This window comes from Chrysemys picta, chromosome 1 (genome assembly GCF_011386835.1).
Source record: "Chrysemys picta bellii isolate R12L10 chromosome 1, ASM1138683v2, whole genome shotgun sequence".
Classification (NCBI taxonomy): Eukaryota; Metazoa; Chordata; order Testudines; family Emydidae; genus Chrysemys; species Chrysemys picta.
The window spans coordinates 298,927,072-298,945,878 of record NC_088791.1 but is presented as its reverse complement, the minus strand read 5'-3'; the positions used below and the strand labels follow the sequence as shown (position 1 = coordinate 298,945,878).

Here is an 18,807-nt window from a genome sequence, read left to right as displayed (position 1 = left end):
TTTGTGTTACTGTGTCTATAAATGCTATTGGAACCAGCTATATTCTAATGTTACTTCTACATCAGACTGGAAATCAGAAAGATCAGTTGAATTAAACATTGACTTATAAAGTGTTGTGTCTTCACTAATGCAAATTAGCCTACTATTTATTGAGAGCTGCTAAGAGATTATATTATTAATATATATATATATAAAAATAGATTCCAGCCAAGAACATTCTATAGAGGAATTCTAGATGACAAAGGGTCCTTGTTGTTTGAAACACCTTTAACAATACTTTGTGACCTTGAATGCAGATAACTAGAGAGTTGCTTTGTTAAGGTATATTTACCATATATATATTTGTTTAAACAAAGGGGCTGTGTGAGACGCTCTAGACAGATCAAGAACTGTTGTATTTGATATAACCCTTATCCAGAACATCATACCAAAGACATAGATTTGGCAATAAAGCATCCCCTGTACTGGGCTTGGGAAGAAACCAAACTGATTACAAAAAAAGACTGTAAATTGATCAAAATATGAAAGGGTAATATTAAACTTAAAGACTGAAGTACTTGTTCCATATCTTTAGAAATGACTTGCTGAAGAGTAACACGCCTATAGTCTGAAACAGACATGTTATCGTCTGTCTTCTGGATGGGAAAAATCAAGGCATGTTTCATTTATTTGGAATATGGTCATGGGTCAAAGAGAGATTTAAAATGTAAGCATGAGGCAGTGCAATAGTGCTTGCTGTAACAGTTAAGTATTTGGACTCTAATACCATCAGATCCTATAGCAAAAGATATATTAAAACTATATGAGATTTACATTCAATTTCTGGGAAAAGGCAGTGGTAGGGTGAGGACAGGTATACAGATTATTCTGGGCATTGTATTGGGAATATACTTAAAAATATTAAATGTAGGTAATTACTGTACTTTTAAAAAAAGAAATTAATAAACATTTTTATTTTAAACAGTGGATCTGCTTTAATTTCATCACTGATAATGCAGAGAAGACACTGCACAGAAATATAAGAAATTCTCATATAGTTCATGTTAAAACATGTTGTGAACAAATTAGAAACAATCAAATATTGTCTTTACCTGAAAACAATGTAGTTCAAGAAACACAGGAGTTTGAAGTATGCCCAAAAAATTCTATTTGGTTGTGGGAACAAAATCTGCTACATATACCACAAATCTGTTGAACAGATCAAAGCCTTTTTGAAAGGAGCTGCTGGAAAAAAAATGATGCATACCAGTTGAAGTCAGCACTTTTATTATTCTGTTTCTAAGTCATCTCAACATACCCAGACTGGTGAGTCGTGATTTCTCAGCCTCTCTCAGAATTATGTGTTTAATTTTGGCTAAATGCACAAGATCAGCAGAGATGCATGGTTATATGATTTAAATGTGCTCAATTGTTTGGGGAGGGATACAGCTATTATTAAAAGAAGAAAGTTGGAGAACAACTAGTTCAAAAAGGACATCAAGAGAGTTTGTTTGCAATGTTGTTGTAGCTGTGTTAGTCCTGGGATATGACAGAGACAAAGTAGGGAAGGTAACATCTTTTTTTGACCCACCTTTTGTTGGTGAAAGGTACAAGCTTTTCAACTACATAGATAACCTGAAGAAGAACTCTGTGTGGTTTGAAGTCTTGTACCTTCCAGCAACATAAGTTGGTCCAAGAAATGATGTTAGCTTACCTTCCTTGTCTCTGACAAGAGAGTTTGAAATTAGAGGGGGACAAATTAGTTTGAATAAAATAAGAAGCAACTTGAACTATCACCCAAACCTCTCACTGAACTCAAGCTGAATCGTTTATAATGTTTGAACAAATATTGAATTTTTCATTCTGCTTTTGTGCCCTTTTCCAGTTTAAGGTTCTGGCTGGCACAAGAAGCAGTAGTGATCAAATACTCAGAGAGGATGTTCTAATACAGTGGCTCTCAAAATGTCCAGAATACTGTACCTCTTTCAGGAGTCTGATTTCTCTTGCATATCCCAAATTTCATCTCACTTAAAAACTACTTGCTTATAAAATCAGACATAAAAATACAACAGTGTCACAGCACACTATTACTGAAAAATTGCTTATGTTCTCATTTTCGTATATAATTATAAAATAAATGAACTGGAAATATAAATATTGTACTTACATTTCAGTGTATAGTATATAGAGCAAAATGAACAAGTCATTGTATGAAATTTGAGTTTGTACTGATTTCGCTAGTGCTTTTTACGTAGCCTGTTGTAAAACTAGGCAAATATCTACATGAGTTGATATACCCCCTGGAAGACCTCTCAGTACCCCCAGGGTTACATGTACCCCTGTTTGAGACCCACTGCTGTAATGGCATAGTAGTTCTAACTCAACTGGAAGTAGGAAGTAAAGGAAATCTCACAAGAAAGCCTCTTTCCAGCTCAGGTATATTGATTTAAGAGGTTTTGATAGTTTGAATAAGCATCTGAACTTCTGAGTGCTTCTCTGAAGTGAACCTTTGGAAGCTTTGGTTTGAAGTAAATAGGATGAAATTCAATAAAGACAAATGCAAAGTACTCCATTTAGGAAGGAACAATCAGTTGCACACATACAAAATGGGAAATGACTGCCTACGAAGGAGTACCGCGGAAAGGGATCCGGGGTCATAGTGGACCACAAGCTAAATATGAGTCAACAGTGTAACACTGTTGCAAAAAAAGCAAACATTATTCTGGGATGTATTAGCAGGAGTGTTGTAAGCAAGACGCAAGAAGTAATTCCGCTCTACTCCGCACTGATTAGGCCTCAACTGGAGTATTGTGTCCAGTTCTGGGTGCCACACTTCAGGAAAGATGTGGACAAATTGGAGAAAGTCCAGAGAAGAGCAACAAAAATGATTAAAGGTCTAGAAAACATGACCTATGAGGGAAGATTGAAAAAATTGGGTTTGTTTAGTCTGGAAAAGAGAAGACTGAGAGGGAACATGATAAAAGTTTTCAAGTATATAAAAGGTTGTTACAAGGAGGAGGGAGAACAATTGTTCTTCTTAACCTCTGAGGACAGGATAAGAAGCAATGGTCTTAAATTGCAGAAAGGGAGGTTTAGGTTGGACATTAGGAAAAACTTCCTGTCAGGGTGGTTGGGCACTAAATAAATTGCCTAAGGAGGCTATGGAATCTCCATCATTGGAGATTTTTAAGATCAGGTTAGACAAACACCTGTCAGGGATAGTCTAGATAATACTTAGTCCTGCCATGAGTGCAGGGGACTGGACCAAATGACCTCTCGAGGTGCCTTCCAGTCCTATGATTCTATGATTACAAACATGAAATCTACAAAAATGGGATATTTATCCAGTATATCATAGTTAATCTGTCTATGTATTCTTAACACACTTATTTCATACTCTCTGTGTGCCAGTTTGGACAGGATACTTATTCTGGTGAAAAGTCCCATAGATTGTAATGTGGTATACTGGGCCTGAAGGGTTTAAAAGGCCATACTGGGCCCAGGTAGCACAACCTCTCCAGGCCTGCTGAGTATATGACTACTGGAGGAGTGGGTTAAAAGGAGCTCAGAAGCCCAGACTATCGGTCGTGGGAAGGCTGTAGGAGAGACAAATCCTCCAGGAATCCAGATAGATGGTTGAGCCTGAGATGGGACCATAAAGAGGGTAAGGCCCACAGGCAATGTCTTCTGAAACCATCAACCACTTTAAGAATCAGCAGGTCCTGCAGAGCCCTGCTCATTTGGACTCTTTTTGGTAAGCGATTGATTGTTTGGACTATAGGGGCCATGTCCCAACCTGAAGGGACTTATAGGTAGGAAGTAGCCCAGAGCAGCAGACAGAGGACAGGTCTACACTACCGCTTATGTCAATATAACTTGCGTGGCTCAGGGGTGTGAAAAAGTCATCCCCCGAGTGACACAAGTTATACCGACCTAAGCACCCCAAGACAGCGCTACGTCATCAGGAGAGCATCTCCCGCTGACATAGCTATCGCCTCTCGTGGCGGTGGAGTAATTATGCCGATGGGAAAACTCCCATTTCTCCCGTCAGCATAGAGCACCTTCACCAGACGCACTACAATACCGCAGCTGAATCAGTGCAGCTTCATTGGCGCAGCTGTGCTGATGTAGTGCTTCTAGTGTAGACTAGCCCTTAGATTGTCTGCAGGGAGGACCCTGCTGGTGTTTCTCACACAGGCCCTGGGCTGGTGCCTGGTGGAGAGGGAGGGCCCAGGTCCTACTACCACACCCCCTTAAAGGTGAGATCCAGAGGCAAGTGGAGGCCAGAAGATTTGTGGCTGACTGATGATCAAGAACCAGGCACTTCTACCACCTTGACAAAGAGGCAAGGGGCCAGAGGTTAGGTGCACTAACTGCTAGGCCACCCAGGCCTCTGATCATCTTATCACAGCTTGACTTTATATCTTATCACAGGACAGCATCTCTAGTGGTTGTGGATCCTCTAACATCACACTGGAGCATTGGATCAGTCCTAACTCAGAAGGAAAAGTGTTCTTTATTGAATTACCAACACCACTTCATTTAGAAACTTGGTGTTGTTTGGGCTTCTCCCAGCTGTGATGAATTGGGAACATGCCTGTACAATTTATGAATGCTGTGTGAGATGATGAACCTACATGTCTGTGTCCGGTTGCACACTCCATTATGAATGTGCAGCATTTTGCCTTCTCTATGGTCTCTTTGCTTCTATGTTGGGTTGAAAATTCCCAATGGCTGGTGGCAAAAGAACAACAAAGAAGGTGGCTGACTGTTAAGTACTCACTTGTGGGAAATCTATTCACTCTAGCCAAGAGACTGGTCCCTGCCCAGAACAATTGGTTTAGCGCAGGGGTAGGCAACCTATGGCACGCGTGTCGAAGGTGGCACGTGAGCTGATTTTCACACTGCCTGGGTCCTGGCCACCGGTCCAGGGGGCTCTGCATTTTAATTTAATTTTAAATGAAGCTTCTTACACATTTTAAAAACCTTATGTACTTTACATACAATAGGTTAGTTATATATTATAGACTTATAGAAAGAGACCTTCTAAAAACGTTAAAATGTATTACTGGCACCCGAAACCTTAAATTAGAATGAATAAATGAAGACTCAGCACACCACTTCTGAAAGGTTGCCGACCCTTGGTTTAGCGGGTGGGAAGTCACATTGTGTCACAACAAGGATGTGGGTGGTCTGACTTGTGGTCAGAGCAGGAGTCAGGCTGGGTAAAATACCAGGAGATTATCATCTGCGATAGTGCCAGAGGGCAGACTGAGAATCAGGTGTGAAGAGGCAAGCAGGGGCAGAGCAAGAAATCAGAGTCCAATTCAGGCCAGAGGGCAGAGCAAGAGTCAGGTGGTAGGCTGGGTCAGGATACCACAAGGTCACAGTCAAGGAGCAGGAAGTACAAGGCAGGCAGTCCCTAAGTAGGGCTACAAACTAATCCAACAACTGTTGTTAATTAGTTTTTATAGTATAGATGGGGGTCAAACAAAGTATGTGTGGGAGCAAGGGGAGGAGGTGGGCTAAGTGGCATATGGTAGGGTAAATGATGACCCCTGATTAGTGTAAGCAAATAGCCAAGGACTCTCTTCTCTGGATAGGGCCTCTGGGAGATAGATACTTAGCAATTCAAAGATCAATATAAACATTAACTAATTAATAGCAAAGGAGAGCTCATGTTCACTCATTCATGCTTCGATAATTGTAAACTACGTTCGTACAATGCTTCTTGATCAGCGGGACTTAGCTCTACTCCAGCAGAAATCCTGACTCTACCTCTACTGATATAATTTTAATATCAATGCCAGTTGAATCAAAAAAAACCCCTCCGAGAGCGCAACCCTCCCGGAATGCCGCCCCTGGAATTGTGCCACCCCAAGCACGTGCTTGCTTTGCTGGTGCCTAGAGCCGGTCCTATAGTTGATATATTAATACTGCCTTTTGCTATGAATTTGTCTGCCTTCCAGCTGATTGAAAGAGTTGCGTAGCTCCAAATTCTGGTTGTAAATCGGTGTGTTTACATTTCAGGGAAAAAAGGGGCTAAATTTATTTTGTACTCACGAGTTTGGTTTCCCAATTCTGAAAATGGAATCCTGCCTTGATGTAAGTCTGACTTGCATACTGATTTGTGTGTGTGCATGTAACCGGCATACACTGTATGATCCGATTCCTATTCTAAAGGGGGGGAAAGCAAAATTTATGTTTCATGTCTGTAAGTTAATCGGGTCTTTTGGGTCTAATATAATTTGCGCAAGAACCCTGCTGATGATTAGAATAGTTATTTAAGAGTTTTGATAACAGTCTGTTACATGGAATCCATGGAAAGATTCCAATAGCAGTATGTTAGCTTTCCCCTGTCAAATTCAGGTTACAGACCCTTCACAGATGTTGTAAATCGACATCAATACTAAAAGCGAATATTACATAAATGAAAATCATAAGTGTACTCAAACTGCCAACCCAGAAATTTGGTAAAAAACATCTGCCACATAAAAGCAAACATTTAAAGCCATTATATTTATAACAATTGTTTTTATTTTTGATGTGCTACGTTTGTCCTCTCTTCTATTATTTATTTTGATTTTTCGTATGTTAGTATTTACTTTTACAACAATATTTATGCCCATGTTTATATAAATAACATATATAAATAATAATGTCTTCTAATACAAAGAAATAAAAAAATCAGAACCATAATTGGAGTTCTAATCAGTACTTATAGCAGTGTTTCTCAAACTGGGGTCACCGCTTGTGTAGGGAAAGCCCCTGGCGGGCCGGGCCAGTTTGTTTACCTGCCCTGTCCGCATGGCCGGCTGATTGCGGCTCTCTCTGGCCTCAGTTCGCCGCTGCAGGCCAATGGGAGCTGCTGGAAGCGGCGCGGTCTGAGGGACTTACTGGCCGCCGCTTTCAGCAGCTTCCATTGGCCTGCAGCAGCGAACCGAGGCCAGTGGGAGCCGCAATCAGCCGGACCTGTGGACAGGGCAGGTAAACAAACCGGCCCGGCCTGCCAGGGGCTTTCCCTACACAAGCGGCGACCCCAGTTTGAGAAACACTGACTTATAGAATAAGCCTGTAAAAGTTAACTGACCTTTCTACACTGAGTTCTCAAAAAAAGTTATTTGGTATCACAAAGGCAAGTATTAAAATGGATGCCTGATCATTTAAATCTGCTAGGTGGTTATTTCATATTGTTCGGCATTTCTATCTGAAAAATTAATTTCAAGTTTTGTTAATGTAATATCTTATTCTGGACATCCCTATTGCAGTATTTTTAATGCAGCTGTTCTAATCCTGCAAGGTTCTCAACCTCCCCCCGCCAATTCCACTGACATCAAAGGTAGCTGAGGCCAAACAGTACATTTCAGGCGGTGCTTAGCGCTTTTACTATAGGGCTTGTACTCTAGACCCGATTAAGGAAATACTACTTATTCAGGAAAGTGGTTAAGCATGAACTTAAAGGTAAGCACATGCTCAACTCCTGTTGAAGTTAGTGGGACTTAAGCACATACTTAAGAGATTTCTTGAATCAAGGCCTCTGGGAGCAGAGCGTAAATTACCAGAGCTGAAAAATGGCTGGAGCCCCTTGACTTATATTTTATTTAGCATCAGCAGTACGCTTGACACTGTACAAATGTATATTAATATACAGTCCCCATTCTGAGGAATTTGCAGATCAGTTCAGACCCAGACAATAGTGTCTAGACATAAATAATACACTGGCTTCTGGTGTGACTCAAAGCAGAGCAGCTCTCATGGAGAGATGAGTAATATGCTTAATAGTAAGTGATTATGCAATCAAGCTCTTACACTGCAAGCTCTTCAAGGCTTTTTTATTTGGTCTGTAAAGAGTCATCCACACCCACTGGGCTGTAAGACATAGTATTATAGAATCATTTGTTTAAAAAAAAAATCTTTAAAACTTTCTGAGCATCCTCTGCACTATAGAATAAGGTCCTAAACTACTAAATACACAGAACACAAGACTAAATGAACAATGATTAAGCTCAGATAAAAGCATAAACAGAGTCAAGGTGCCATGTAAAAGGGCTGCTGAAATGAAAGGCTTAAAACCTGATTTATAAGAGATTAGCTCCATGGGCCTCCTCGGGTGAAAAGGGACTAGATTTCATATCCCTGATGCCAAAGAAGAAAATCTAAGAATATGCTTTCTGGACTTGTGAACTGCAGATTCTAACAACTCTATTTCCCTTAAAGCTCAGAGAGCGTGTATAAGAATCCAAATGCTCAGAAATATTTATGCATTGAAGGCTTGAGCCAGCTCCTCCTGAAAATCAGTGGGAGTCTTTGTTGACTTCACTGGGATCAGGCCCTCAATGGGACTTCAATAGGAGCTGGATCAGGCTGTATATTACTCACTCTTTAAGGGTATTACACTTCAGTTTCCTTGTAATCTGTAGCATGATAACTTTGTTCTTAACTTTTTTCGGTCATCCTGGCCCCTCATGTAGACTGTACTGTACTCTGTAGTCTTGAATTCATTATGTTTTAAACTGTGTATATTAATATTTATTATCTGTTAAAGCCACTGTTTGCCTCATTCTTTGATCTCACATACACAAGTATAAATATACTGTAAAATATTTCTTGGATGGCAAGAAGTAGAAACAATATTGCAAATTGACAGTATCTCAAAAAGCAGAGGAAATCATATTCATTAAGGCCAAATTCTCTCTCCTGATTACATGACAGTAAGGGGTATGGGAGCACCTTACTAGAGAGGAGCAAATTTTTTTTGCGGAACTGTTTTTCAGTTAAAAAATTCAGATTCAGCTCAGCTGAAACATTTCATGTATTTGCGTTAATTTCCACAAACTGTTTTGGTTAAAAACAACAACAACAAAAAATGGGAGAAAAATCAGAACATTTCTATTTTTCAATTCAATATGACTTTTAAATAAAACGAGGGGTTGGGCTGTGTGTGTGGGTCAGGGCAGGCTCTGGCTTTTTTGCCGCCCTAGGCAAAAAAGCCACCCACTGCCCCCCCCCCGCCCCGCCAGCGCGGCAGGGGAGGGCGCCGAGCAATCCCCCGGCAGCCGGAGCGCCGGGGGGAGGGCGGAGAGCCCAGCCGGGGCTCTCCACTCTTCCCGGCGGCCAGAGCGCCGGGAGGAGGGCGGGCTGCCGAGGCTCTCCGCTCTCCCTGGCGGCCAGAGCGCTGGGGGGAGGGCAGCGAGCCCGGCCGGGGCTCTCCGCTCTCCCCGGCGGCCAGAGTGCCGGGAGCAGGGCGGAGAGCCCGCCGCGGCAGGAGCGCCGCGGGGAGGGCGGCGAGCCCAGTCGCGGCCCCGCTCTTGGGCCGGAGCGCCCCGCCGCGCCGCCCCCCTCCAGGTGCCGCCCCAAGTACATGCTTGGTGGGCTGGTGCCTGGAGCCGGCCCTGGTGTGGGTGTGCGGGCTCTGGGCAGCTCCCAGAAGTGGCTGACATGTCCCTGTGGCCCCTAAGTGGAGGTGCGGCCAGGCGGCTCTGCACGCCGCCCCTGTAGCTCTCATTGGCCGCAGTTTCTGACCAATGGGAGCTGTGGAGCTGGCACTTGGGCAGGAGCCTCCCTGGCCACCCCTGCGCCTAGGGGCCACAGGGACATGCCGGCAGCTTCTGGGAGCTGTGTGGAACCAGGGCAGGCAGGGAGCCTGCCTTAGCCCCACTGAGCTGCTAACTGGACTTTTAATGGCCTGGTCAGCGGTGCTGACCAGAGCTGCCAGGGTCCCTTTTTGACCAGGTATTTGGTCGAAAACTGGACGCCTGGCAACCCTACAGGCAGCAAATCAAAAAACTCAGTTATTCGCACAGCTCTGTTTCTTAGCACTATGTAATACAGTTCCACACTAAGCTGACAGATGCCAAGGACAATCAGTGCAGGGTGAAAGACGCAGCATTGTGTCCATACTGAGGAGCAAAGTGTGCAGCCATTTGAGAAGATGGGGAAGTCATGCAGCTCTCCACAACTTCCAGACCCTTTTCTCCCCTCCCCTCTGTAGCCTAGAATCATAGGTCTGCAGTAACCTCCACACAGTTGCCTGGGGAGTGGACCACACAATTTTAAAGAAACAAGTTACCACCTCAGAGTGAGAGTTGGGAGTCAATGGAGGAGCCCTCATCTTTGGTTTCCCTGGTGGAGGTTCTTCAACTCAATGGAGCTCTGTGTTCTTTTCCATATGACAGCTCCATTGCAGAGATGGAATCTGCGAGAACTGCATTAGTGGCTCCCTCAGCCCCATAGATTATAAACTCCTTGAGACAGGGACCATGTTTATAACTTGTTCTGAAAAGTGCTTGGAACACAGTTGGTGCCACATAAATGATATGATTGAGGTTTTAATGTCACAAAAGTTGGGGTTCCCTTAGCAATCTTTAAGTCTGCCCTCATGTATTTTGATAGACTGTTTCCAGTAAAGACGAGGGGAAATGTCCTCCATTGAATACTCAAAAAATAAAGAAACATCTGAAAGCTTTTGGCATATTTAAACTTGCAGCCTTATTCCTTTTTAATTTTCCTTGGATAAACAATTAAATGTTTAACAAAATTAACATTTAAAGTGTCATAATTTGGCATCAGAGTTAACACTACATTAAAAAGAAGGGGCACTTCTCAATCCTTTTATGGCCTGATCCTGTGAGTGCTTCACCCAGGGAATTCAGTGGGAGATCTGTGCACATACAGCTTGCAGGATGGAGTCTCCAGGGCAGTTATTTCAATGGATGTGGCTCTTAGCAACACAGGTGCAAGTCTAGATCTATATTGTGAAGGTTATCTTCAAAATAGCTGAAATTCTAGGGCCAGAGCCTCTGCTGGCTCAAGTCAGCACAGCTCTAAGCAGTTATACTAATTCACATCAGCTGAGGAACTGGCCCCAAGTTTTTAAAATGAAAGTTTAGTATCTTCCCATAGAAGATGGATATTCCTATCTCTCCAGAATCTAAATTCCTGGATTTTATACAATTTCCATGTCCAGGATTTCTATTGTCCCTGAATATAAGCAACTGCAACAAGGGTTTTGAATGGCACTGCCATTCTTATCTATTATGTTCCTTCTATGATGCTATTAGAAGTTTTATTATAAATAGGACTTACAGCTTTTAGTATGAAAAATAAATGCCCAAAAGACAGATGCTAGTTTTCTGGCAGTGAATTACAGCACCAAAGAGAATGAGTGAGAGAATGAAACTCTATGTCTTGTGTTTTGTTCCCCAGCTTTGGGGGACATCTAGGTGCATTCCCTATTTGCAGAGATTTGTGAAGACATGCGAAGTTTAATTTATCAGCATCCAAATCTTTAAAGTGTGACTAACACCTTTAGGAAAGCTATTGTGAACTGCTTCAAGAATATGAAGTTTTATATGTAGTTAATTTCAGTATTATTAATGAAAATGATCTTTTAAAAACAGAACATGTATATGCTATCATTATGCATCTGTTCCCATATAGAACTAGATTAAAGTTCACATTGCATACACCTTCTATCCCATATTCCACCTGAGAATAGTTTAGGCTCTGATCTGTGCTCATTTATATGCTGTCATTCGGGCTTTTCCTTAGTAAGTCATCAGTGGATGGTAAGTGCAGTGCAGAATTTGGCCCCATCACTTCAATTTCTACAGTGCGTTCTCATGCAAACACATCTCAAAATGTTTTGCAAATGATGCATAATTCAGTACAGCCTTGCGACTCATGCTAAGTAAGGGAATAGAAAAGAACCTTTCATTCTGATTTCAGATTGAAGTTTCCTGATACTTAAGGGTGTGAAATTCTAAAGAGGAGATGCTAATAGACATACAGTGTAGCATATCTACATAGCGATGATCTCTGTGAAGATAGAAGTAGATTTATAAATCAGAAAGATATAAATAAATAAATGGAGATATCCTATCTCCTAGAACTGGAAGGGACCTTGAAAGGTCATTGAGTCCAGCCCCCTGCCTTCACTAACAGGACCAAGTACGGATTTTGCCCCAGATCCCTAAGTAGCCCCTAGGCTGAGATGACCACTTTAAAGCTAGAGCTGGTTAAAAAATCATTAAGATGGAAAATTTCCAAATAGAAAATGTAGTTTCCACAAAATTGAAATTTTTGAAGGTAAAATTTTGATTTTTGCCAAAAAATTATGATTTTTCCATTGGCAACATTAAAATGAACTATTACATTTTAGATAATTTAATTTAGAATCAGTTCAACAGAACATTAAAAACTGTATTTTCCTATCATGGTGGTATATTGTCCTATGGAAGCTGTAGTTCTGTGATTTCATATGGACCAAACAGTGGGTTGCATCACGGGAGTCACATGAATCAGTGCATTATGGGAGACATAGTCCAGCCAGGGAGCCTGGTTGATAGGGTAAAATGGCTTCTGAACTACAACTCACAATGCACCACCATAAGAAAATGCAATTTAATGTAGAAATTACTCAAAACGAGGCATTTTAGGTCATGTCAGCAAATCAAAACTGAACATTTGGATTTCAGGAGTGTTGGAATGTTTAATTTTGATTGAAAATGTTGAAAGTTTTGTTTAGATATTTCCAAACAAACTTTTTGGACTTTCCATTCTGTAGAAAATTTTGAAATGTAAATGTTTTATCCTATTTTGGGATGAAAACAAAGGATAAAATTTTCCCACAGGATGGAAATTTTGAATCTCACATAGCTCTGCCCTAAAGGTAATGTGGAAGTTTAGGTTGATTTAGATATATAAGTTTAGATATTAGGAAAAACTTTTTCACTAGGAGGGTGGTGAAGCACTGGAATGGGTTACCTAGGAAGGTGGTGGAATGTCCTTCCTTAGAGGTTTTTAAGGTTAGGCTTGACAAAGCCCTGGCTGGGATGACCCTTTGTTGGGGATTGGTCCTGCTTTGAGCAGGGGGTTGGGCTAGATGACCTCCTGAGGTCCCTTCCAACCCTGATATTCTATGATTCTATGAAGTTGAATCTGTATGTTGATATTAAGCTATAAAAGTTGTATCCCTGCATTAGTTCTAAATGCCTTTTGTAACTGACCTGCCAGGTATCAGTGGTCAAGTGGGGTGTTGGGGGCAGCACTCATCCACTTGTATGCTCTAGTCCATCAAAGCCTGCACCACCAGGTGCTGGTCTGACTGGTGGCTAACCAGTCTGGTTTCACAAAGTCAGCTCCTCCTCAGCTATTGCTCAGTCTGGTCTTCCAAAGTCTCCTTCTTCAGCACCAGCAATCTAGTCCTACAAGCCATGAGATAAGTCTACAAACTCATGTCCTCTATACAGGGCTTAGAACCTCTATATGGGAAATCCAGAGTAAAGCAGGACCCCAGACAGAACCTCAGTCTTTTGGACATGATCCCCAGGCCCCTTTGTTGTTTGGAGTCCTTACCTACTTAGGTTGCACTACCCGTCAGCTCAGGGTGACCAATTTCCTACAGGGCATATCTTATACAATTGATATGCCCCTTCACAAATACTGTTACATTAAGAAGCTATTATCAGTCAGAAAATCAGAACAAACAATTGCCAAATAACTCAACACTACACACTATATAGCTACAGGGAAGCAAAATTATAATTATAATTTATGTAAATGAATCCTACCAAGCTTTCCCCTTTCTCCTACAGAGAGAAGCAGACAGTTCGGTTCTTTTAAACTTTCTAGCTCCTCTAACTTTTACTGCAGTCAAAGGTCATTCATTGCCTCAGAGGAGTGAGGGAAATAGCTCCTTCAAGAAGGGACTGTTAATTCATTATAATAGATCCAGAAAGCCCATCAGAATTGCAAAGGTGTGAATGAAAGCCTGATCATCCAGGCAAATGGACCGTGTTAGGGGACTGTGTTAAAAAAACCAATATTCCCCTAATTATGTTCTAATATGTTTAGGACTTGGCTGTGTGGAAAGGACCAACCATTCTTATATGCTATGGAACCATGTTACCACCTAGTGTAGATTGATCCTTTTCAGGTACGTTACTTCGATAATGATAAATTATGTTTTGACAATCTTTTTCTTTAAAAAAATCAGCATCCTTTGGTCATGGGCACTGATAAATGAAGTTGTTACTATTAATGTTTTATTATGGTTAACTATTTCATTGAAAGTTTCTACACATCCAAAATTTAAGATGAGTTAGGTCAGATAGCAGAGAACCAGCAAAAGGACATTTACATTTGGACTAGCTTTCTTATAAATTAATGTCCCATTACTATGTTAACATTAAAAGCCATATTGATGGAACAAGTGCCATGAAATTGTCTTTAAAAAAACCCAAACATTTGAGAGGCAGTTTTGTAAGGTATTCTGTCCTTCAAAAACTCCCACAGGTTTTTTTATTCAGGAACATAAACCCAACCTTTTCACATCAGTCTTAAGTAGTTTGAACACTAGTCTTCCTTATACCACCCACTTGAGAAGTACTGTGTAAGAGGAGCCATATCTGTGGAAGGTTTGTGTCCCATGTATTCTTGGTGGACTACAAATTTAGGCCTTATTCCTGCAAGCTGAAAATTTACACATGCACAAAACCCTGCTGACAGTAATGGCACTCCACAAAGGTTCAGGGGTCTACAGGATTAGTGCTATAGATTGCACAGGGATCTATTCTAAAACCCAGCTAGGCCTTTTCATTGATAAACTTGCACAAAAGAACTCTACTCTCGGGACTTCATTCTGTCCTTCTGAAGAGCAAGAGTGCAAACTTCAATAATTCCAGCAAATCTGAGGAAGGCCCCATCTCAAAGGCAAACCATCAAGTTTATCAATGGAGCTTAATCTCAGTTGCTGCCTAGTAATGTTCTTCCATGGTTCAGCCTGAAGGCTGAGCCATGTTATAACTGGGTTAAAAGATACATAGTACCACTAGGCAGAGAATTCAATGCTCTCTCAGGGTCAGATGAGATAGGGATTTGAATGAAAGTGAACTGGCTGCAATGACATCATCCTAAAATGAGAAACTGAAAAGCCTGAGCATTTCCTCTTGGCTGATCCTATTTCCCCCTCATGTCCCTACTATGGATTCTTTCTACCATTTAAAAAATATTATATTCCTTCCTTTGATTTAATTTGGACCATGGTGGGCCAAACAATTCAAGGACTGTCTTTGTGGAGCCTCGCTAGAAAGGGCCACTCTTCTTACACTTCCTGTAGTCTTTTCAGCATCATACTCACAACTGCAGGGTCCATCGTCCACCAACAACCATGGCACCAATAAAAATCCTGAGATTATGGAGGCAGGCCTGAGGTTAGGCAGGTTTCTCTGCAATGGAACCTAGAAAAAATGAAAACCAGGCTTGTCAGTCTGGTGAAGAATTTAAAAGAAAGGGCAGGATCTATCTATCCCATTTGTCTGGCCAACTTTCACCAGCATGGCACACAACTGGTGTTGTGTCCAACCAAATTCATCAACTTCCCACCAGAAGTGGTTGCCCATGTTGCTTTTTACTATCTAGAGCTGCCCAGAAAATTATGGTTCTTTTTCTCAAAATAAAGCCTCACAATAGTCATCTACATTTTTGTTAGCCCTAGACATGACTATTGAAGTGCTTAGGGACACATCTGAAGTTCACCTGGGAGTTCCAGCCAGGGCAGAATGCAGCTACCCGTTTCCAGAGTGATGTGGGTTGGCATGAACCCATAACCTTTGTGCTTAACTTTCTGCACTGGCTTCCTGTTGCTTCCAGATACAATTCAAGGGGTTGGTGTTGATCATTAAAGTCCTGAGTGGTCCTATGACATAGTTTTCCAGAGACACCATCTCTCACTGCATACCTCATCATGGCAGTTAAGAGAAAGAGCCTCCCTGTAGATATCAGAATGTCAGTTTAAACACTGAGCCAGATCCTCGGTTTGCAGCCAACTTCACTTTGTGTTGCTTACGCAGTGCAAAGCAAACTTGCCTGAGACTGCTACAGTAGAACTCCCTCTGAGTAGGGGAAATCTCCATTGGGGTAGCTGCCTCCTATACCAGCTGCCCCTGTCCCAGCTTGAGGAAGCAGAGGGGGCAGGCTGAGGGCATACTGAAAAGAAGGAGGGGGCACAGTGGAGGGGAAGCTTCCCTACACCTGATCTGCCACTTGCCAGAGGCAGAAGTTATCAATAGGCCCCCTGCTACTCTAACTTCCTCCAGGGCCAGGCAGTTGAAGATCAGGGAGCTGCAACTGGCTCTCTATGGCCACCACTCATCCCTACATCTGAGGGCATTCAATGCAGCTTGAGGACCTCCATGGTTGGCCGGAGGGCTTTCTTAGCTGAGGAATTCACTGTAGAGACGATGCAAAACACATTGATTTAGTTTAGCACTTGATTAACTGTTAGTTTTTCAGTTCTTATTCTGTGTTTTAATCTCTGATTAAAGCACCACTCAGTAACAATGAGAGGCAAGATAGAAATTAGTAAAATTATATACATGTGTGTAAACCCATATAGCTATAATTTTCTACATCCTGTTTCTGAGTGTTACAAACAAAAATATACACACTGTCCAGGATGGCAATTTTGTATTCTATTCCATTATTTCCTTCACAAATGTGTTCTGAAACCACTGAAGAATAATAGTTTTAATGTATCTTAGTAAATTTCATCTGGTTAAACTTGGATTACTTACTAAATATCCCATTGCTTGGGACATTTAGTAAGCCAGGACAAGATCCCACAAATTGCACGCTGGGGAAGAATGCAGGGGAGATAAACTAAGTGTCTTAACAGGTCGTTTCCACCACTAACCTCTGTGATTCTGTAAATGAGCAATGTTATTCACATTATATTTCACACAGAGAAACAAAACACATATTTGAGCGTAATTCCTGCATTGGGTTACAGAACCACCAGGGAACTCACCAGGGAGTGTCACAAATCCCAGTGGAGGTCCCTGAGTGCTGGGTTTTGTGTGTGGATTTCTGATTTAGCTGAAAGATGTGTAAAACCTTTAGCCAGACAGCTCTCTATTGGCTACACATCTGTGGAGGCTCAAGAGCACTGTATATTTCAGCAAGGGTCTGGAATAAATTATGCTTGATAAATTGGCTCCTGATATGCTTGTTTCAGAGAGCAGAATATGAAGAACTCGTGTGCTGTGGGAGCATGTGGCCAAACTACACTGTTTTGGTGCCATCACAACTGTAGAAGATATGTGGATGCAGGAATATGCAATTATTGGAGGATGTTGACATATTGGCAGATCAGCACTGTAGCTTGGAGACTGCTGTCATTTTTCTTTGAGATCTTTAGTGGTTTTGAGGACAGAGTTAGCCATGAAATATGTACCCAGTGACCCACTCCCCCAACTCATATGCATAAACAAGATACTAGGCTGGAACACTGGGAGATCATACTGAGGTCAGTGTGTCATGTATGCTGCATATTTAAATATTTGTACAATTATCTGTTTGTACCTTTACCCTCATATTCTCATCCAAAAACCTGACTCACCCTCATTTGCTAAAGAACACTATTCCCTATTCATATTATACCATACTTCTGACCTCATTCTTTTTTTAAAAACATAGGAAGTTAAATGTTATGTAGGTTACCTTTAATGTGAGGTAAATGGCTCTCTTGGTCAAGTTTTGCTCTGTAGCTCTTTAATAGATACCCAGTCCCACATTTGGATGTACAAGTCACCAGTTAGTCATAGAAAATGAGCACTTGCATGCCTAAGTGCTGATTTGAGCTCCAAATGCATAAGAGCTCAATGTCCTTGTAACAAGGTTCTCTTCTTACTACTGGGACACCTCCTTGTGTCTGCATCTGGAGAATAGCTCTGCTTGGTCTGATGCCCCCTTCAGTTTCTCATTCACGTTGTGACCCTTCTCACACTTCAAGAGTTACAGGGCTTCCTCTTTGTGGCCTGGCCTCCAATCAGGTCTCTATACATTTTTCCACTTCTGGAGTATTAAAGTTTTACTGGATTGGTTGGCCAGGTATCATTCCTGGCACTCCTCCATCTCAAAACTATGCCATTTCCCCAGTGGCTGGAAGGAAAACCTGGCCCTGCCCACTACTCCAATTTCCAGCCCAGGAACCCTCAAATTGGCAGCCAAGGTTTTCACCATTCCAAACCTTTCTGTCATTTCACTGAGCCTTTTCCTACTCCACCTCTATCAGGCTTCTGCTCGACCACCCTTCTAGGTACACCCTTCCTTCTGGGACAGGATCCCAGGGCTTCCACTCTCCTCCTGCTTTTCCTCATTTCCTTTTCTAAGCCCAGAGAGTGACTGCAAGCTTCCACACTGGTGCCCTCACTTCCTGGCCATATACCAGCCCCACCTGCTCCTGCCCAGCTGGGCACCATCCTTAATCAGTGCCTGCTCCTCAAGCCTAACTCTCCCTCAGGCATGACCTATCAGGTTACTTAATCTCTTCTGAGCCACATTAACCCTTTATGGGCTAGTGTGGGGTGAGCTCCCCATCATAGTCCTGTTCAGGCATCCCTATTTGAAGACTGGATTCTGTAGAAAGGGCAGAGTGAATCCAGAATTATGAACCCTTGTCACCGGGTTTCCCAAGTCTGGCTTTGAGCCTTGCCTCTGCCTCAGTTTTCCTTCCTTCACCAACTAAGATGACATCACACTGCAGGTGTTTTCTCAATAACTCTTCCCTTTTGGAACTTTGGTTTATTAACAAATTGCAAAACAACCCAAAATTTTCCATCCCACCTTCTTAACTGGCTTGCAATCCCTATTACAGGGTCATGTGCCTATCCCTGCTAAAGCTTCATCCAGCAGGCTTGTTTCTCCACTCCATCTACATGGCTCCGGCTCCAGCTGGCTCTTGCAATCCCCAGGCCTTTGGCGTGGTAGCACAAAACAGACTTTATAGCACAAGCTTATACACCCCTCCTGCTCCTTTGAGCCTCTCTC

General features: G+C 42.1%; 1 long non-coding RNA gene across 1 annotated transcript in view; it reads right to left on the bottom strand.

Moving 5' to 3' along the window:
* Positions 1-1,091: 1,091 nt before the first annotated feature.
* Positions 1,092-18,807, bottom strand: part of LOC122172415 (uncharacterized) — a 31,292-nt gene continuing 13,576 nt past the window's right edge. Inside the window, exons 3-4 of the long non-coding RNA XR_006172739.2 lie at positions 15,119-15,218; positions 1,092-1,224 (exon numbers count right to left, since the gene is read on the bottom strand). This is a non-coding gene — a long non-coding RNA (uncharacterized LOC122172415). The remainder of the gene's footprint in view (positions 1,225-15,118; positions 15,219-18,807) is intronic.